This window comes from Maniola hyperantus, chromosome 1 (assembly GCF_902806685.2).
Source record: "Maniola hyperantus chromosome 1, iAphHyp1.2, whole genome shotgun sequence".
Classification (NCBI taxonomy): Eukaryota; Metazoa; Arthropoda; class Insecta; order Lepidoptera; family Nymphalidae; genus Maniola; species Maniola hyperantus.
In genome coordinates this window covers 14,929,741-14,943,492 of record NC_048536.1, presented here as the reverse complement: position 1 = coordinate 14,943,492, position 13,752 = coordinate 14,929,741, and the positions used below count along the sequence as shown (strand labels likewise).

The 13,752-nt window shown below is 35.8% G+C and overlaps 2 non-coding genes across 2 annotated transcripts; one reads left to right on the top strand and one right to left on the bottom strand.

The window, feature by feature from the left end:
• Positions 1 to 8,666: 8,666 nt before the first annotated feature.
• Positions 8,667 to 8,738, bottom strand: TRNAD-GUC (transfer RNA aspartic acid (anticodon GUC)). The gene has a single exon. It is a non-coding gene; the product is annotated as a tRNA-Asp (tRNA).
• A 4,514-nt stretch (positions 8,739 to 13,252) lies between these two features.
• On the top strand, positions 13,253 to 13,324 carry TRNAD-GUC (transfer RNA aspartic acid (anticodon GUC)). The gene has a single exon. It is a non-coding gene; the product is annotated as a tRNA-Asp (tRNA).
• Positions 13,325 to 13,752: the final 428 nt, after the last annotated feature.

Sequence of the window (13,752 nt, the reverse complement as noted above, 5' to 3'; positions counted from 1 at the left end):
ATAAAAGGAAACGGTGACTGACTGACTGACTGACTGACTGACTGACTGACTGACTGACTGACTGACTGATCTATCAACGCACAGCTCAAACTACTGGACGGATCGGGCTGAAATTTGGCATGCAGATAGCTATTATGACGTAGGCATCCGCTAAGAAAGGATTTTTGAAAATTCAACCCCTAATGGGGTGAAATAGGGGTTTGAAATTTGTGTACTCCACGCGGACGAAGTCGCGGGCATAAGCTAGTATGTAATAAAACCGAATAAGTATTTGAATTTGTATTTTTTTTGTAACCTAGTGCTTGCTATAGTTTTATATTATTATGGTATATTTGATAGCCGTTATATATTCTACTATTGGATATATAATATACAGGTAGGTACCATGGAAAAAGGGCAGACTCCATTCCTCAACCTAAATAATTAAGGTAAATAAAGCTATGTCATAAATTACTTCGTAAACACTCAAAAACTCCAACTATAAAACGCCTATAAAACATTTTATAAACTCATTTTAGTGACCAATTAAGAAATTAAATTAGTGATTTAAGAATGTCGTACCACCAACCGTCTGCCTTTGTGCTAAATAATAATATTAATTTATTTATTCTTCAAAAATATAAGTATAAGTGCACGCATACAAAGGCACTGGGATATCAGATTTGGGCCTATAACTAGAAGGCCGAATAGTCACAGCGTATGAAGTGATTTGAATCAGTCAAGGGCTAACTTGTTTATTATGAACTTTAAAAAAATGTAGGTAAGGTAACTTGAGTTCCAGGAGTTGGGTTATTGACTCTTGTCTTCTATTATATAAAAATGAATCACCAAATGTGTTGCTCATCGCAAATCTCGAGAACAGCTGAACCGATTTCGCTAATTCTTTTTTATACTATTCCTTGAAGTACGAGGATGGTTACTCCTCGTACTTCAAGGAATAGAAAAATTTAATTCAACCTCCCCCTCAATTTTCTAAACTCCACCCGAGCGAAGCCGGGGCGGTTCAGCTAGTTATTTATAAAATCCTTGCAAAAGTATCTGGCCTGACAGTTTTAGCATAGCAGTGTTATAAAGAATAGAGCAAGATTGCCACAATCACTAGGCGCTTTTAATACAATTTTGGGACTGCTCCTACTACTATTGCTGTACAGTCTATCTACTATACGATACAAAATAACTCATGATTACTATCACAAAACAGTAATAATATTATGTTACTATAGTAAGTTAGAGTTTATTAGCAACTATATAAAGGCCTGGACATATACAAAGCGGGACGGCAGCGACAAGGAATTTCGCTCCTGAACTGAACTCGTATAGATTCGTGATACGCTGTATAGAGCACTCGCACTGAAAAGCGTCTAATATGGCTGAGACCTATAGAGCAGACTTTACGAGAGTTAAAATGTGACAGTTATATGGCTGACGTAAATGTCTGATTTTAACTCTGTCTTAAGCGTTTTAAGTCTGAGCAAAGTCAACATACGCTTTATAAATCTCAGAATGAGTTTGGAACCAAGTGGTCGATTGGGAAAAAGCTGCATCAATCATTGTTACAATCTGAATTGTTGTGACTGGCTGAATTTAATATATTCTTTCTTAAAAAATCATTTCAGCCAATAGTGTGATATTTCGGCCAACCAGAACAGGATTGCGATGGTCATTTTAATTATAGCTGTCAAACTACGGTGGTAGTTTCGATGGAAATACGACGACCGACTGTTGGTGAACGACTTTGTAGTGTTCAAATGTCATATTTTGTAAGTAGATACGCGCGCTTTACATGGTGAACGCCTTCACACAGTTCTTGCAAAGTCGCGTTAGAAAACAACGTTGCGCGTCGTTACTGTTGCGACTTGCGTTTTGTGTCTGCCCAGCCCTTTATACATGGCAACCAGCGTATAACAACTCCACGGTACAGCCGTATCCAGATTCCAGACCCTTATCACCTCATTAGTATGCATCTAGCCCTTGCGCGGACTAGATCTCTATAAATTCTGACTTCCACTAAGATAAGGCTTGCAATTTTAGTTAGTTTATTTTAATATTATTATTATTGTCCAAGAAATTTCTTCCCTTTTGCTTCACAATAATATTTCATTAATTAGGTGCTTTAAAAAATTTCGCTCATCATCATCATCATAATCAACCTATCACCGGCTCACTACAGAGCACCGGGTCTCAGAGTGAGGGTTTTGGCCATAGTCTACCACGCTGGTCATGTGCGGATTGGTAGACTTCACACACCTTTGAGAACATTATGGAGAACTCTCAGGCATGCAGGTTTCCTCACGATGGTTTCCTTCACCGTTAAAGCAAGTGATATTTAGTTAATTAAAACGCACATAAATCCGAAAAGTTAGAGGTGCGTGCCCGGGATTGAACCCTCGTCCTCCGATTAGAAGGCGGACGTCCTAACCACTAGGCTATCATCAGCTTATGCTCGCGATTTCGTCCGCGTAGACTTCAAACCCCTGTTTTCCCCGTTAGAGGTTGAATTTTTAAAAATCCTTTCTTAGCGGATGCCTTAGAGAGCCTACGTCATAATAGCTGTTTGCGTGCAAAATTTCAGCACAATCCGTCCAGTCGTTTGACCTGTGCGTTGATAGATCAGTCAGTTAATCAGTTACCATTTCCGTTTATATATTTAGATGTTATCGCCAGTAAAGAAATTATAAAACAGTAAGCCTATACTGAGGACTTCATTGTGTGCCTTATAAGCTAGTTCCCCAGAGATCTCATGGCTGCGAAGGTGCCTCGGGAAGGACACGTTTGGTAGGGAGGAAGTAGTGACCAAATGATGGTCTTCAATCTTTATGGACTTACCAATTTTGGTACTCTTTGGCCAATTTTAGCCCTAGCCCGCGTTGGTAGAAATACAGGGCGTAACCAGAACGCCAGCAAAAACGAAGACAGGTGATAGTATCTACTGATGATTACTGATATGATACCACAAAAAAAACCCGGCCAAGTGTGAGTAACCTTTAGGAAAGTAATCTTTGCATCTACACATTCCTTCTCTCTTAAAGAAGAAAGGATTCTGTCGATAAAATAATATAATGTAGGTGAAACTGGGGCTGAAAAGTCTCAAGAAGTAAATAGTAGAACAGTTCACTCTACATGCATACTTCCATACTAATATTATAAATGCGAAAGTCTGCCTATGTGTCTGTTACCTTTTCACTGCCCATCCCATCCATTGGTTTTAACAAATAGATATATCTTGCACTCCGGAGTAAGAGGCTACTTTTTAACCTGAAAAATCAAAGAGTTCCCACGGAATTTAGAAAAAACCTCAATCCACGCGGGCGAAGCCGCAGGCATAATCAGTATAAGTACCAACAAAATGTAGTAGAACCAACCCACAACAATTACCAACAAGAATTGCGAAGTTCCTTATGACTAATCAAACCAGTAGTTAATAGCTTGTAATCAGATAATCTGATACCTGACGATGGACAGGTGCTCGTAACTGTCTGCGACTAGGTCTATTACTCCACTGCAGATAATAAGCAGGTTCTTATCGACACCACCTAATCGTCAGCACGTGCGTTGATATATTCCATGCAACGATAGGCCGATGGAGAAAATGCCTTTAACGATTGTGTGTGGAGAGTATAGTTAGCTGAACTGGGGTTACGGCTATAATGTAATTACGGTTTTACACATCATCGGTACAACTTGTGTTTTCATATGGAAGAATCTAGATCGTAGCGATAATGTCAAAAATAAATCTTACAAAAAAAAACAATATTTTTTTTGTAAGATTTATTCAAATCGGTAGGTAAATTAAAACCCGACATACCTACATCTTCATATAAATACATATAAAATGAAAAGGTGACTGACTGACTGTCTGATCTATTTAAACGCACAGCTCAAACTACCGAACAAATCGGGCTGAAATTTGGCATGCAGATAGCTACTATGACGTAGGCATCCGCTAAGAAAGGATTTTTGAAAATTTAACCCCTAACGGGGGAAACAGGCGTTTAAAATTTGCGTAGTCCACGCGGACGAAGTCGCGAGCATAGGCTGGTAATATTATAAAATAAATTATAATGCATTAATCTAAGTTGTGATAAAAATCAATTTTACTAAAAAATCCCATAGGACAGGAATCAACCGATATCGTCCAAAATAAAAATACTGGAGAAACTGATGAGACATCTAGTTTTGACAGGAAGGTAAATCAAGTGCCGTAAAATTGTAAAATAAACTGGGAAAATTAATTATTAACACAAAAGTTCTATAAAATTGTAAAAAGCTGATAATATTGTAACCTCACTTTATTTAATAGGATTTAGGAAGCCAACGGGTATACAAAGAAATATTTTTTGTATCTATAAATTAAAAGTAAAACCGGCCAAGTGCGAGTCAGGCTCGCGCAATGAGGGTTCCGTACTACAGTCGTATTTTTTCGACATTTTGGACGATAATTCAAAAACTATCATGCATAAAAATAAATAAACATCTGTTTTAGAATGTATAGGTGAAGACCTTTCCTATGATACCCCACTTGATATAGTCACTCACTTCGAAAGTTGAAAATACTAATTATTAGTTCATGACCACAATTTAAATTTTTTTGTGTGATCTAACCCCAAATTCACGGTTTTCAGATTTTTCCCCAAATGTCAGCTATAAGATCTACCTACCTGCCAAATTTCATGATTCTAGGTCAACGGGAAGTACCCTGTAGGTTTCTTGACAGACAGACAGACAACAAAGTGATCCTATAAGGGTTCCGTTTTTCCTTTTGAGGTACGGAACCCTAAAAACAACCAAACATACGAATTTACCAAATTTTTCGGATAAGCTGATGCCTTTCAACATCTGCGAATGATTTTATGTAAATATCACATTGTTATCTAAAAGTGTGATTTTATAGTTACTAACAAAAAGTATAAAAGTAGAGACATATTTCTAACTCATCGCAAGAGTAGAGCGCGATCTATAACAATCCATACTAATATTATAAATGCGAAAGTGTGTCTGTCTGTCTGTCTGTCGGTCTGTCTGTCTGTCTGTCTGCTAGCTTTTCACGGCCCAACCGTTCAACCGATTTTGATGCACATAGGCTACTTTTTATCCCGGAAAATTAAAGAGTTCCTATGGGATTTAAAAAACCTAAATCCACGCGGACGAAGTCGCGGGCATCATCTAGTATAATATAGTTATAGAAATTGACTTGACATTATTTTGACGCATCGCTAAACATCTCTGTTAAGGCGAATCGTCCCAGCAGCTTACTTACGAATATTTTAAATCTTTGTTCAGTCATAATAATAAGTTTATCACTACCCATATTATAAATGCGAAAGTGTGTTTGTTTGTTGGTTTGCCCTTCATCGCAACGGAGCAACAGATTGACGTGGTTTTTTGCATGGGTGTAGTTAAAGCCCTGGAGAGTGTGACATAGGCTACTGTAAAATCAATGAGTTTCCACGAGATTTTTAGAAACCTAAATCCACGCGAACGAAGTCTCGGGCATCAGCTAGGACAGACGGACAGACAGACAGACAGACACACTTCCGCATTTATAATATTAGTATGGATTCGCCACAATATCACCACAGAGTACTGTGTACATAGGATATTCACAGCGTACAGTGTTGCTAACTTTGGAATTTCATTTCCGTACCTTTCGTGAGATTCTGGTCTACCAATATTAGCTGTGATCATTCGCCTTAAACATCTTTATAACCGATCCACTTTACACAAAGCTACTGTTAAGTGACTTTCTAACGGCTCCGCGTCGCCGCTGAATAGCGTTTACATCGATTACAAGATTGGGACGATTACAAAAAACTGTTTATCACGATTGTAAAAAACGCCTAAAAGAGAGAGCTTTTTTGAGTAAACTTTGATAGAAATAAAAGTAGAGAAGCTGTATACATAAGCTTGTTTTTGTAAAACATGACTGATGATTTTAGATCGAAAAAAGGCTGACGATGCAATGAAAAATACGGTAAGTAGTTTTTATGGTGAGTGAAATCGTGTCAGATCTGAGACTAAAGGTGGATCGACGCAACGACGTATGTCCTTCATGATATTAGCATCAAAATAGTGCGAAGATGGAAGGACAACGTCCAATAGAAGAATATACTTGACCAGACAAAAAGTTTCTATATTAAGACCATGTCTAAATATCAGAATTTTCCTAAAGAGATTTTGGTGTAAGACAAGATCGTCACAATCTGCATAATTTATTAGTTGATGCCCGCGACTTCGTCCGCGTGGATTAATGTTTACAAAATCCCGTAGGAACTCTTTGATTTTCCGGGATGAAAAGTAGCCAATGTCACTCTCCAGGTCATAAACTATACCCATGCAAAAATCTCGTAGATCCGTTGCGACGTGATTAAAGGACAAACCAATAAACTACAAACACACTTTCGCGTTTATAATATGGACTAGTGATATAGGTAGTGATTCTGATTAGTGAGGTACCTATGCTAATAGGAAATACAGTAATATTGTCACAAATCAAATCACAAGAAGAATTATTACTCCAGGGAATCCGTGGCGGTTTTATATAAGACTTGGCTTAATATAAAATTAAAGCGCTAAGCCAGACAAGAAATTGCTAAAAGACTTAACCGCATTGAATATAAAACATTTTTTGCGGATTATCCGCAAAAAGAATACGAGTACAATCAATCAGTTTCAAAGAGTTACTACATAGTTTAAAATAATTAATGACTAATAAATCGTCGACTACCCAACACTTAACTAGTAGTTGAGTGAAATAAAATAAACGCCGTTGGTTTTTCTGTTTAGCAAAAAGTATAATAAATGATCGCGGAGTAAAAAACCATCACGCTTCGTAGCCGTAGCCAGCTTTCTAGTTGCAAGTGGGCCATGCGGTTGCAGGCATATAATTGAAGTATGTATTCTCAAAACCACAAGCATCTATATAGTAGATATAGATGCTTATTATTAGGATAGGTATTACCTACTATCCATACTCAAAGTCAAAATCAAATGATTTATTTTTAGAGCCTCAATAGCTCAACCGGTATAGGAGTGGACTGAAAGCCGAAAGGTCGACGGTTCAAACCCCGCCCGTTGCACTATTGTCGTACCTACTCGGGCTACTCCTAGCACAAGCCTGACGCAATTGGAGAGGAAAGGGGATTATTAGTCATTTAACATGGCTAATATTCTTTTCTTAAAAAATAATAATATTGAAAATATGTCTAAGGTAGATTCCTAATGTTCTAAATTCTAATCAAAATGTAAGCCATAATGTTCTCAAAGGTGTGTGAATCTGCCAATCAGCACTGAGCCAGCATAATAGACTATTGTCAAAATCTTCTCAGTCTGAGAAGAGACCCTGCTCAGTAAGTAGTAAGTCAGCAATGGGTTGATCATGATATAACACCCAGAAAATAATGCACCTTTAGAAAGAGATATTTATTAGAAGTTTTTATAGCGTAAATAATATCGTAAAACATTGAAATTGACTCGAAAGTCAGATGATAAAAAACATTAATTGTACAATAGTTTGCAGTAAAAACTGTGAATAACTAAATAATAAAAACTGCCTACCTGCTTTCACAACAATAAAACTACTTAACGGTAATACTTAGTAGTCGACTACGCTACAATTATCATAAAGAATAACGTGAACTACTTTTAAATAGAAGCAATAAAAGCACAGAATCTCACAATAGTCAGATACGTTATCTTAAAACTGCAGATAAAATAAACTATACAAACGTAGTAAAGTACAATAACTACTGCATTAAAACGACAAAATTAATACTACTTTTGAATATTTTATGGGCGTTCGACCGACATAGGTAATTGAAATATAAACGTTAAATTAACATAAACGTCTCCACATTTTATTAGATAGCTTCTTAAACGTTGTGAAAGTAAACAATAGATGTAAGTAGAGATATCTTTTAAAAAGATAAATCTAAATAAGGAAAAGGTGACTGACTGACTAACAGATCTATCAACGCACAGCTTAAACTACTTGACGGATCGGGCTGAAATTTGGTTTAAATTAACAAACTTGGGGATTTTAAAAAACCAATATTCACGCGAAGTCGCGGGCATCTTACTTCTAGTTTTTATCTATATAGGAAAGTACAGAAAGTAAACTTATAACTAGGTTATAATAATAAAAATATAAAACTTGTTCTTGCTTCATTACTCAAAAGATTTTTTCTTAGCCGTAAAAGTTACAAGGTATGAATTTTTCTTTCTTTTCTCGACACTGTAGTATCGCCCAGCACCAGTGATGCCACTAAGAGACCACGGGAATGAAAAAGAAACCCGTGAATTCTTCCAGTGCCATTGCCTGTGCATGGTGCGAGTTCTTCTCTTTTCTATTCTTCTGGCCTTAATGTGCTTGTTCTTCTTTTGTTGTTTCTTCTGTCTTTTCTTTTCTTTATTCTAAGTACTATCTTTTCTTATTGTGTCTTATAACAATTCAAAAAATATAATAATATGCAATATTTTACTAACAATAATTATGTATCTTAAAGCTAATATCGAGTTATTTGAAACGATATACATATTATTATTGTGTGAATTAGCATGATAAGAAAAAAAATTGTTTTTCGATTAAATCTTGCCGAGAAAAAATTCAAAAATGACATAATAAATTAGTAGGAAAACATTTCAATATTTGCTAACACTCACAAAAAAACCTCCCCGGCGGGGAATCGAACCCCGGTCTCCCGCGTGACAGGCGGGGATACTTACCACTATACTACCAAGGACTGTGATTACTTAACTAAAATTAATATAGTGATACCTATTACCTAGTATTTATTAGCAACGATGGCGCAGTGGTTTTAACGTGTGGTGGTGGATCCTCAGCAAAGAATATGAGTTCAAATTTTAGCATCTGAGTTTTTCTTTGAAAAATGTCATGACTTGCAGTTTATTTACAGTTTATTGTACGGAACCTGACTGAATACGAAGATTCGGTGATAAGTGAAAAGATTAGGTACCTACCTAAAGTTCAAATCATTATCCAATATCCATACCCATTATTCGTCACTATCATCCATAAACATATTACAAATGCCAAAATGTATTTTGTCCTTCAATCACAGTCGGATCGACTGGAGTGCCCGAAAATTAAAGAGTTCCCACGGGATTAAAAAAAAACCCAAATCCACGCGAACGAAGTCGCTAGCATCAGCTATATTTTACCACGTAAATTTCGGTAACTTCTTATGCTCATAGGTCACATTTTGAGTATCGGACATCGCATACCGATAAAATTATTATTTATCAGTATACGATAGCGATATCTGATTGCATAATATAAAACCGCGCATACCTACATATTCTTTTCCCACCATTACCAATTCCCAAGCGTAGTTTAATGTGTTTAGGTTCGCGTTTGAAAACAGATTTGTATTACCAACCCGTTGTTTTCTAAACGAAAACGCGCCTGTTTTGTGTACAGACCATTGACACATAGAAAAACCCAAAGATAGGTACACGGTCCCTAAAATGACTATGTCCCTGTACAAAGTCAAAGTCAAAATCAAATTATTCCGAATAGGTAACATGTTACGCTTACTGAGAGTCAAAATTGTTAATTTGTAAGTATAGTGGTGATAATTAATTATGTACTTAAAACTAAAGCTACGAGGGTAAAATTCCAAACGATTATTTATAAACATAAATATTTTTGCAATTTTTTAATTACTTGTATATTTTAGTGTCCTGTTAGAAAAAGTTTCTTGCCGGCTTTGTCGGTAAAATCTACTTTCCAAACTGGTGAGTGGTGGTAGAGACTGGGAGACGTAGCATAATATAAGCGACTCCACTAATTTTCCTTCATGAAATAAATTAATTTGAATTTTGAATAAGCTAATTCATTTATTCAGCTAATTTTCTCCAGGCATACCTATACCAAAGAATTAGGGCGTAACCTATTGTTTAAAATAAAATATTATGAACAAAACCTTCTGCCTGAAATATTTTAAATAATGGTGAAAACTGCATTGAATTTACTAGGATTTTAGAATTTACTCTAGCACAGCAAACGTGGGTATTGCTACGAGTATTATTTTTTTGTGATACTGCATAGGAATCTTGGGTTTTGCATATCAACGACAAACACCTGTGTAGATTTCGTTCGTGAGTCTTCGAAGGAAATAAATCGCAGCATGACTGTCTGTGTCTTGCAAAATCTAAAGAACCTTGTATGGTTAAGTTGCGGAGTGCTGATCTTGTGGGAACGGATATCTAAATATCTATTACGATCAGATACATATAAATCAGAATTCAGATAGGATATTAATTGGTTTTGTCATAGGGAAACCTTAATAATTTAATAGCTGGAACAGGTTCGTTAATAATTAAGTATCCGTGAGAGGAAACGTGTCCAATTTTAATTGCGTTATTTCGTCTACCTTTAATACTTTTGTTAAAAGTTTTTTATTCGGGATGAGTATCCAGAATGTCGCACAAGATTTCTCTTTCGTGGAATATTTCATATTTCCTAATTTTTTTGGATACTTATTTTATTTTTTAATTTTTTTTAATAGTGGTTATAATCTATTCTAAGTAAATAGTTGTCGATTAAACATTATTAATAGTATAAGTAATATTTGTATGACAAACCATGCCACTTCTGAATGACTAAGGTACTAGGAATGTTGTTCCATTTTTCAACCATCATATAATTGTCAGTAAAGTCAACCTAAATGAGCAACCGCCGAGTTTCTTGTGGTTGGTTTTTCTCGGTAGGAACGGTTATCCGAACCAGTGGTAAATTAAACTAGTTGACGATTCAAAAGCACTTGGAAAAGTTTACTTGAATAAAGTTAAATATTCTATTCTAAAACCTGTTTGAGACAAAATCGTGGCTTATAATTTTATTATAGTTTTTTTTATATTGTGTTGAAATTTTAATCATCTATAAAACGAAATTAAATTAAATCGATAAATTAATTTTAATTTTCAAACAAAAACAGTGGAAATGCTTCAAAGGAAAAGGATTGGAAAGGATCAGAAAAAACGCAACTTTTCCACATTTTTCAATCTACTGAGCGTATCAGATCATGTAAGTAATTGCTGTCTAGTATTCTAATTAACTACGTATTTAGTATCAAACTACATAATGAGATGCAAGCATTTTAATTTCTTCGTACCATATAATTTGCATGTACAACTTCGGACTGTGGTGTGTTCATAGACTAAAGGGAAAGATAGAGGATGCCTGGTGTGGATAAACTCATGTGAAAGTGAAGATAATTGTGTAAATATTGCACATCGGATCAATGAAACCGATGAGAGGCTCTAGTACAAGTTTTTGAGAAAAGAAAACTCTTTACAAGACGAGTCGTTAGTATCGCTTGTATATTATGTAATGAAATTAAAAACCTAATGAGTAACCTAAGAGTTGTGCTCATTTTCAAATGTAGAAAATTGTATTTTTTTCTAATTTTAGCGAATAGTTTTTATGTACGGATATAGTTAGTTATGTTTGGGGATATTATTTAGCGGTAGAGCAATTGAATTCAGTTTATAGACATTTCTAGCTACTTTTTAAGTACCGACTTGTATTATTATAACTTTAGCTAGTTGACCGCTACAAACTCAACTGTTGTCATTAGCTGAATTGAGAGTATTTTAATCAAAAGCGAGAGAATATCAGCTATTAAAGGTGATTGCGATTGTTCCACTTTAGCTATCATTTTACCGCAATCTACCACACATACAGCTTGTCTATTACTGTTTCACATAGCATCCACCTTTTTCCTTTAGTCCAAGTACTGGTTAGAGGATGCGTGAAGGTATGGCGAATAAAGAAATAAACTTGTAACCAACTTTAGCCAAGATGGCGTGATTATTTAATAGCTTTTGCAGGAAACGACTTGCTCAAAGGAAATCCTTTGATATATATGCGTACCTACGTAGAACTTTTTTTGGTATTCATGACTTAGTAGTTAGTAAGATAGATTTCAGGAAATATTTTACTAGTGGACATCATGTTTCCGCTTAAAAGAGAGATCTTGTAATTCTTATCTAATAAAGAAGGTAAAGTAAACAAGGTCACGTCACGTTCTATCCTATATGAGAATAGAATAGAATACTTAAAGATGATTCGAGGTATCATATACATGGTGTAGGCAATATCGTCCTGTACAGCAGTGCAACACCTCGAACAGGTAGGCCACTTAGCTTGTGTTGAGACGTCGGGCCCCTCAGACACAAACCTCTACGGCAAATATCTGAGGTACCAGACGCCCCAACGCTGATTTTCAGTGACCGCCTTTTATGAGCATAATGTTGTAGCAGACTTCAGTTGTGGTTGTACAAAACTTTTAAATTAAAAGTTTACTTTTACGTTAGTTGACCTGTCCCGGTAAAGTGATCTTATATCATTTTTACCCGACTGTGGCGAAGCCCAAAGAAGGGTTATGAGTTTGACCTATATGTATGTATGTCCGTTCCTATGTCCGCTCGTTTAATTACGTACCTAATTATTTATCATAGTCACTAACGCAAGTGAGCAGTTTTGATGCGAAAACATCTACTCGATGCGCTGAACTGTAAACGAAAGACTTTTAGGTGCTGTCGGATTTACGTAGATATGTGCATTAATTAAATTTAATTGCACGCAATGCCACGCGCGATCGCTATCTACCTCTCCTACACCTTGCCGTTACGCACTTATTAATGCTTTCTGCAATTACTTAGTAAGTTATAAGGATGTGTTTAAGATATATTTATGGCTGTATGTTATGCTGTGGTTACTTGTGGGAAGTTTTAATTGGGAGATCAAAAAGTGTGCATTTATAAATTCGGACGTAGACAGTTTTATAATGACTTGAAAGTTAAAATTTTTATATATGTATTTTTTAATGTAATATATAATGTATATAAATATACAATCGGGGTGGGAACCAAAACAACCTCCGCGCTCATCCGGTGCGGGATAGCGCGGGTGACTTGAAGGTGTTCCCCCGCTTCATATCCCGATTGCCATCTCGATCTGTCGCGTACTATAGGTAGGTACCTACTGAAATTTTCAGTAACCTGTAGACATTATAGTTGTTAAATATAGATACGGTATTAAGTATATAATATGAATATATGCAAATACATACACAGAATATGTATGTTATATTATATTCTGTGTATGTGTTTGCGTATTATAAAAATATATCATAAATATCTAAAGGTCAGTTGAGCAGATTATAATTTTTATACTATTATATTACTACAACACTGATAATGCTTGCAAAATTCACAACTTCGATCACTATCCTCGGTAGTATAGTGGTAAGTATCCCCGCCTGTCACGCGGGAGACCGGGGTTCGATTCCCCGCCGGGGAGATACTTTTTTATTACAGGTATATTACTAATTCAATAATTAATTTAATTATTATTAATTGTTAAGTACGTGATTACCAAGTAATAAAATTAATATCTTTTTTTTTTACTAAATAAAGCGAGCAGGTCTCATGAACATTTGCAGTACAATACGCGGCAGAAAATAATGTAGGTACATCGACCCTTAGAATCAGATTTCGGCTTTGGCGTTTGACGGATGTGTCGTTTTGTCGGTCTCAACGACAGAGACACAACTCTACAAAACTGCTATCTCTTTCTAAAGGTTGATGTACATTATTTTCTGTAGCGTACTGTACCAGAGGAACCGCCAGTGCATTGGTTGGTCCGCCCCTTGAATAACCCCATGTTGTAATGGGAACACCACCGAAGGGAGTTGATTGTCACTGGTGCTAATAAATCAATTTATGAAA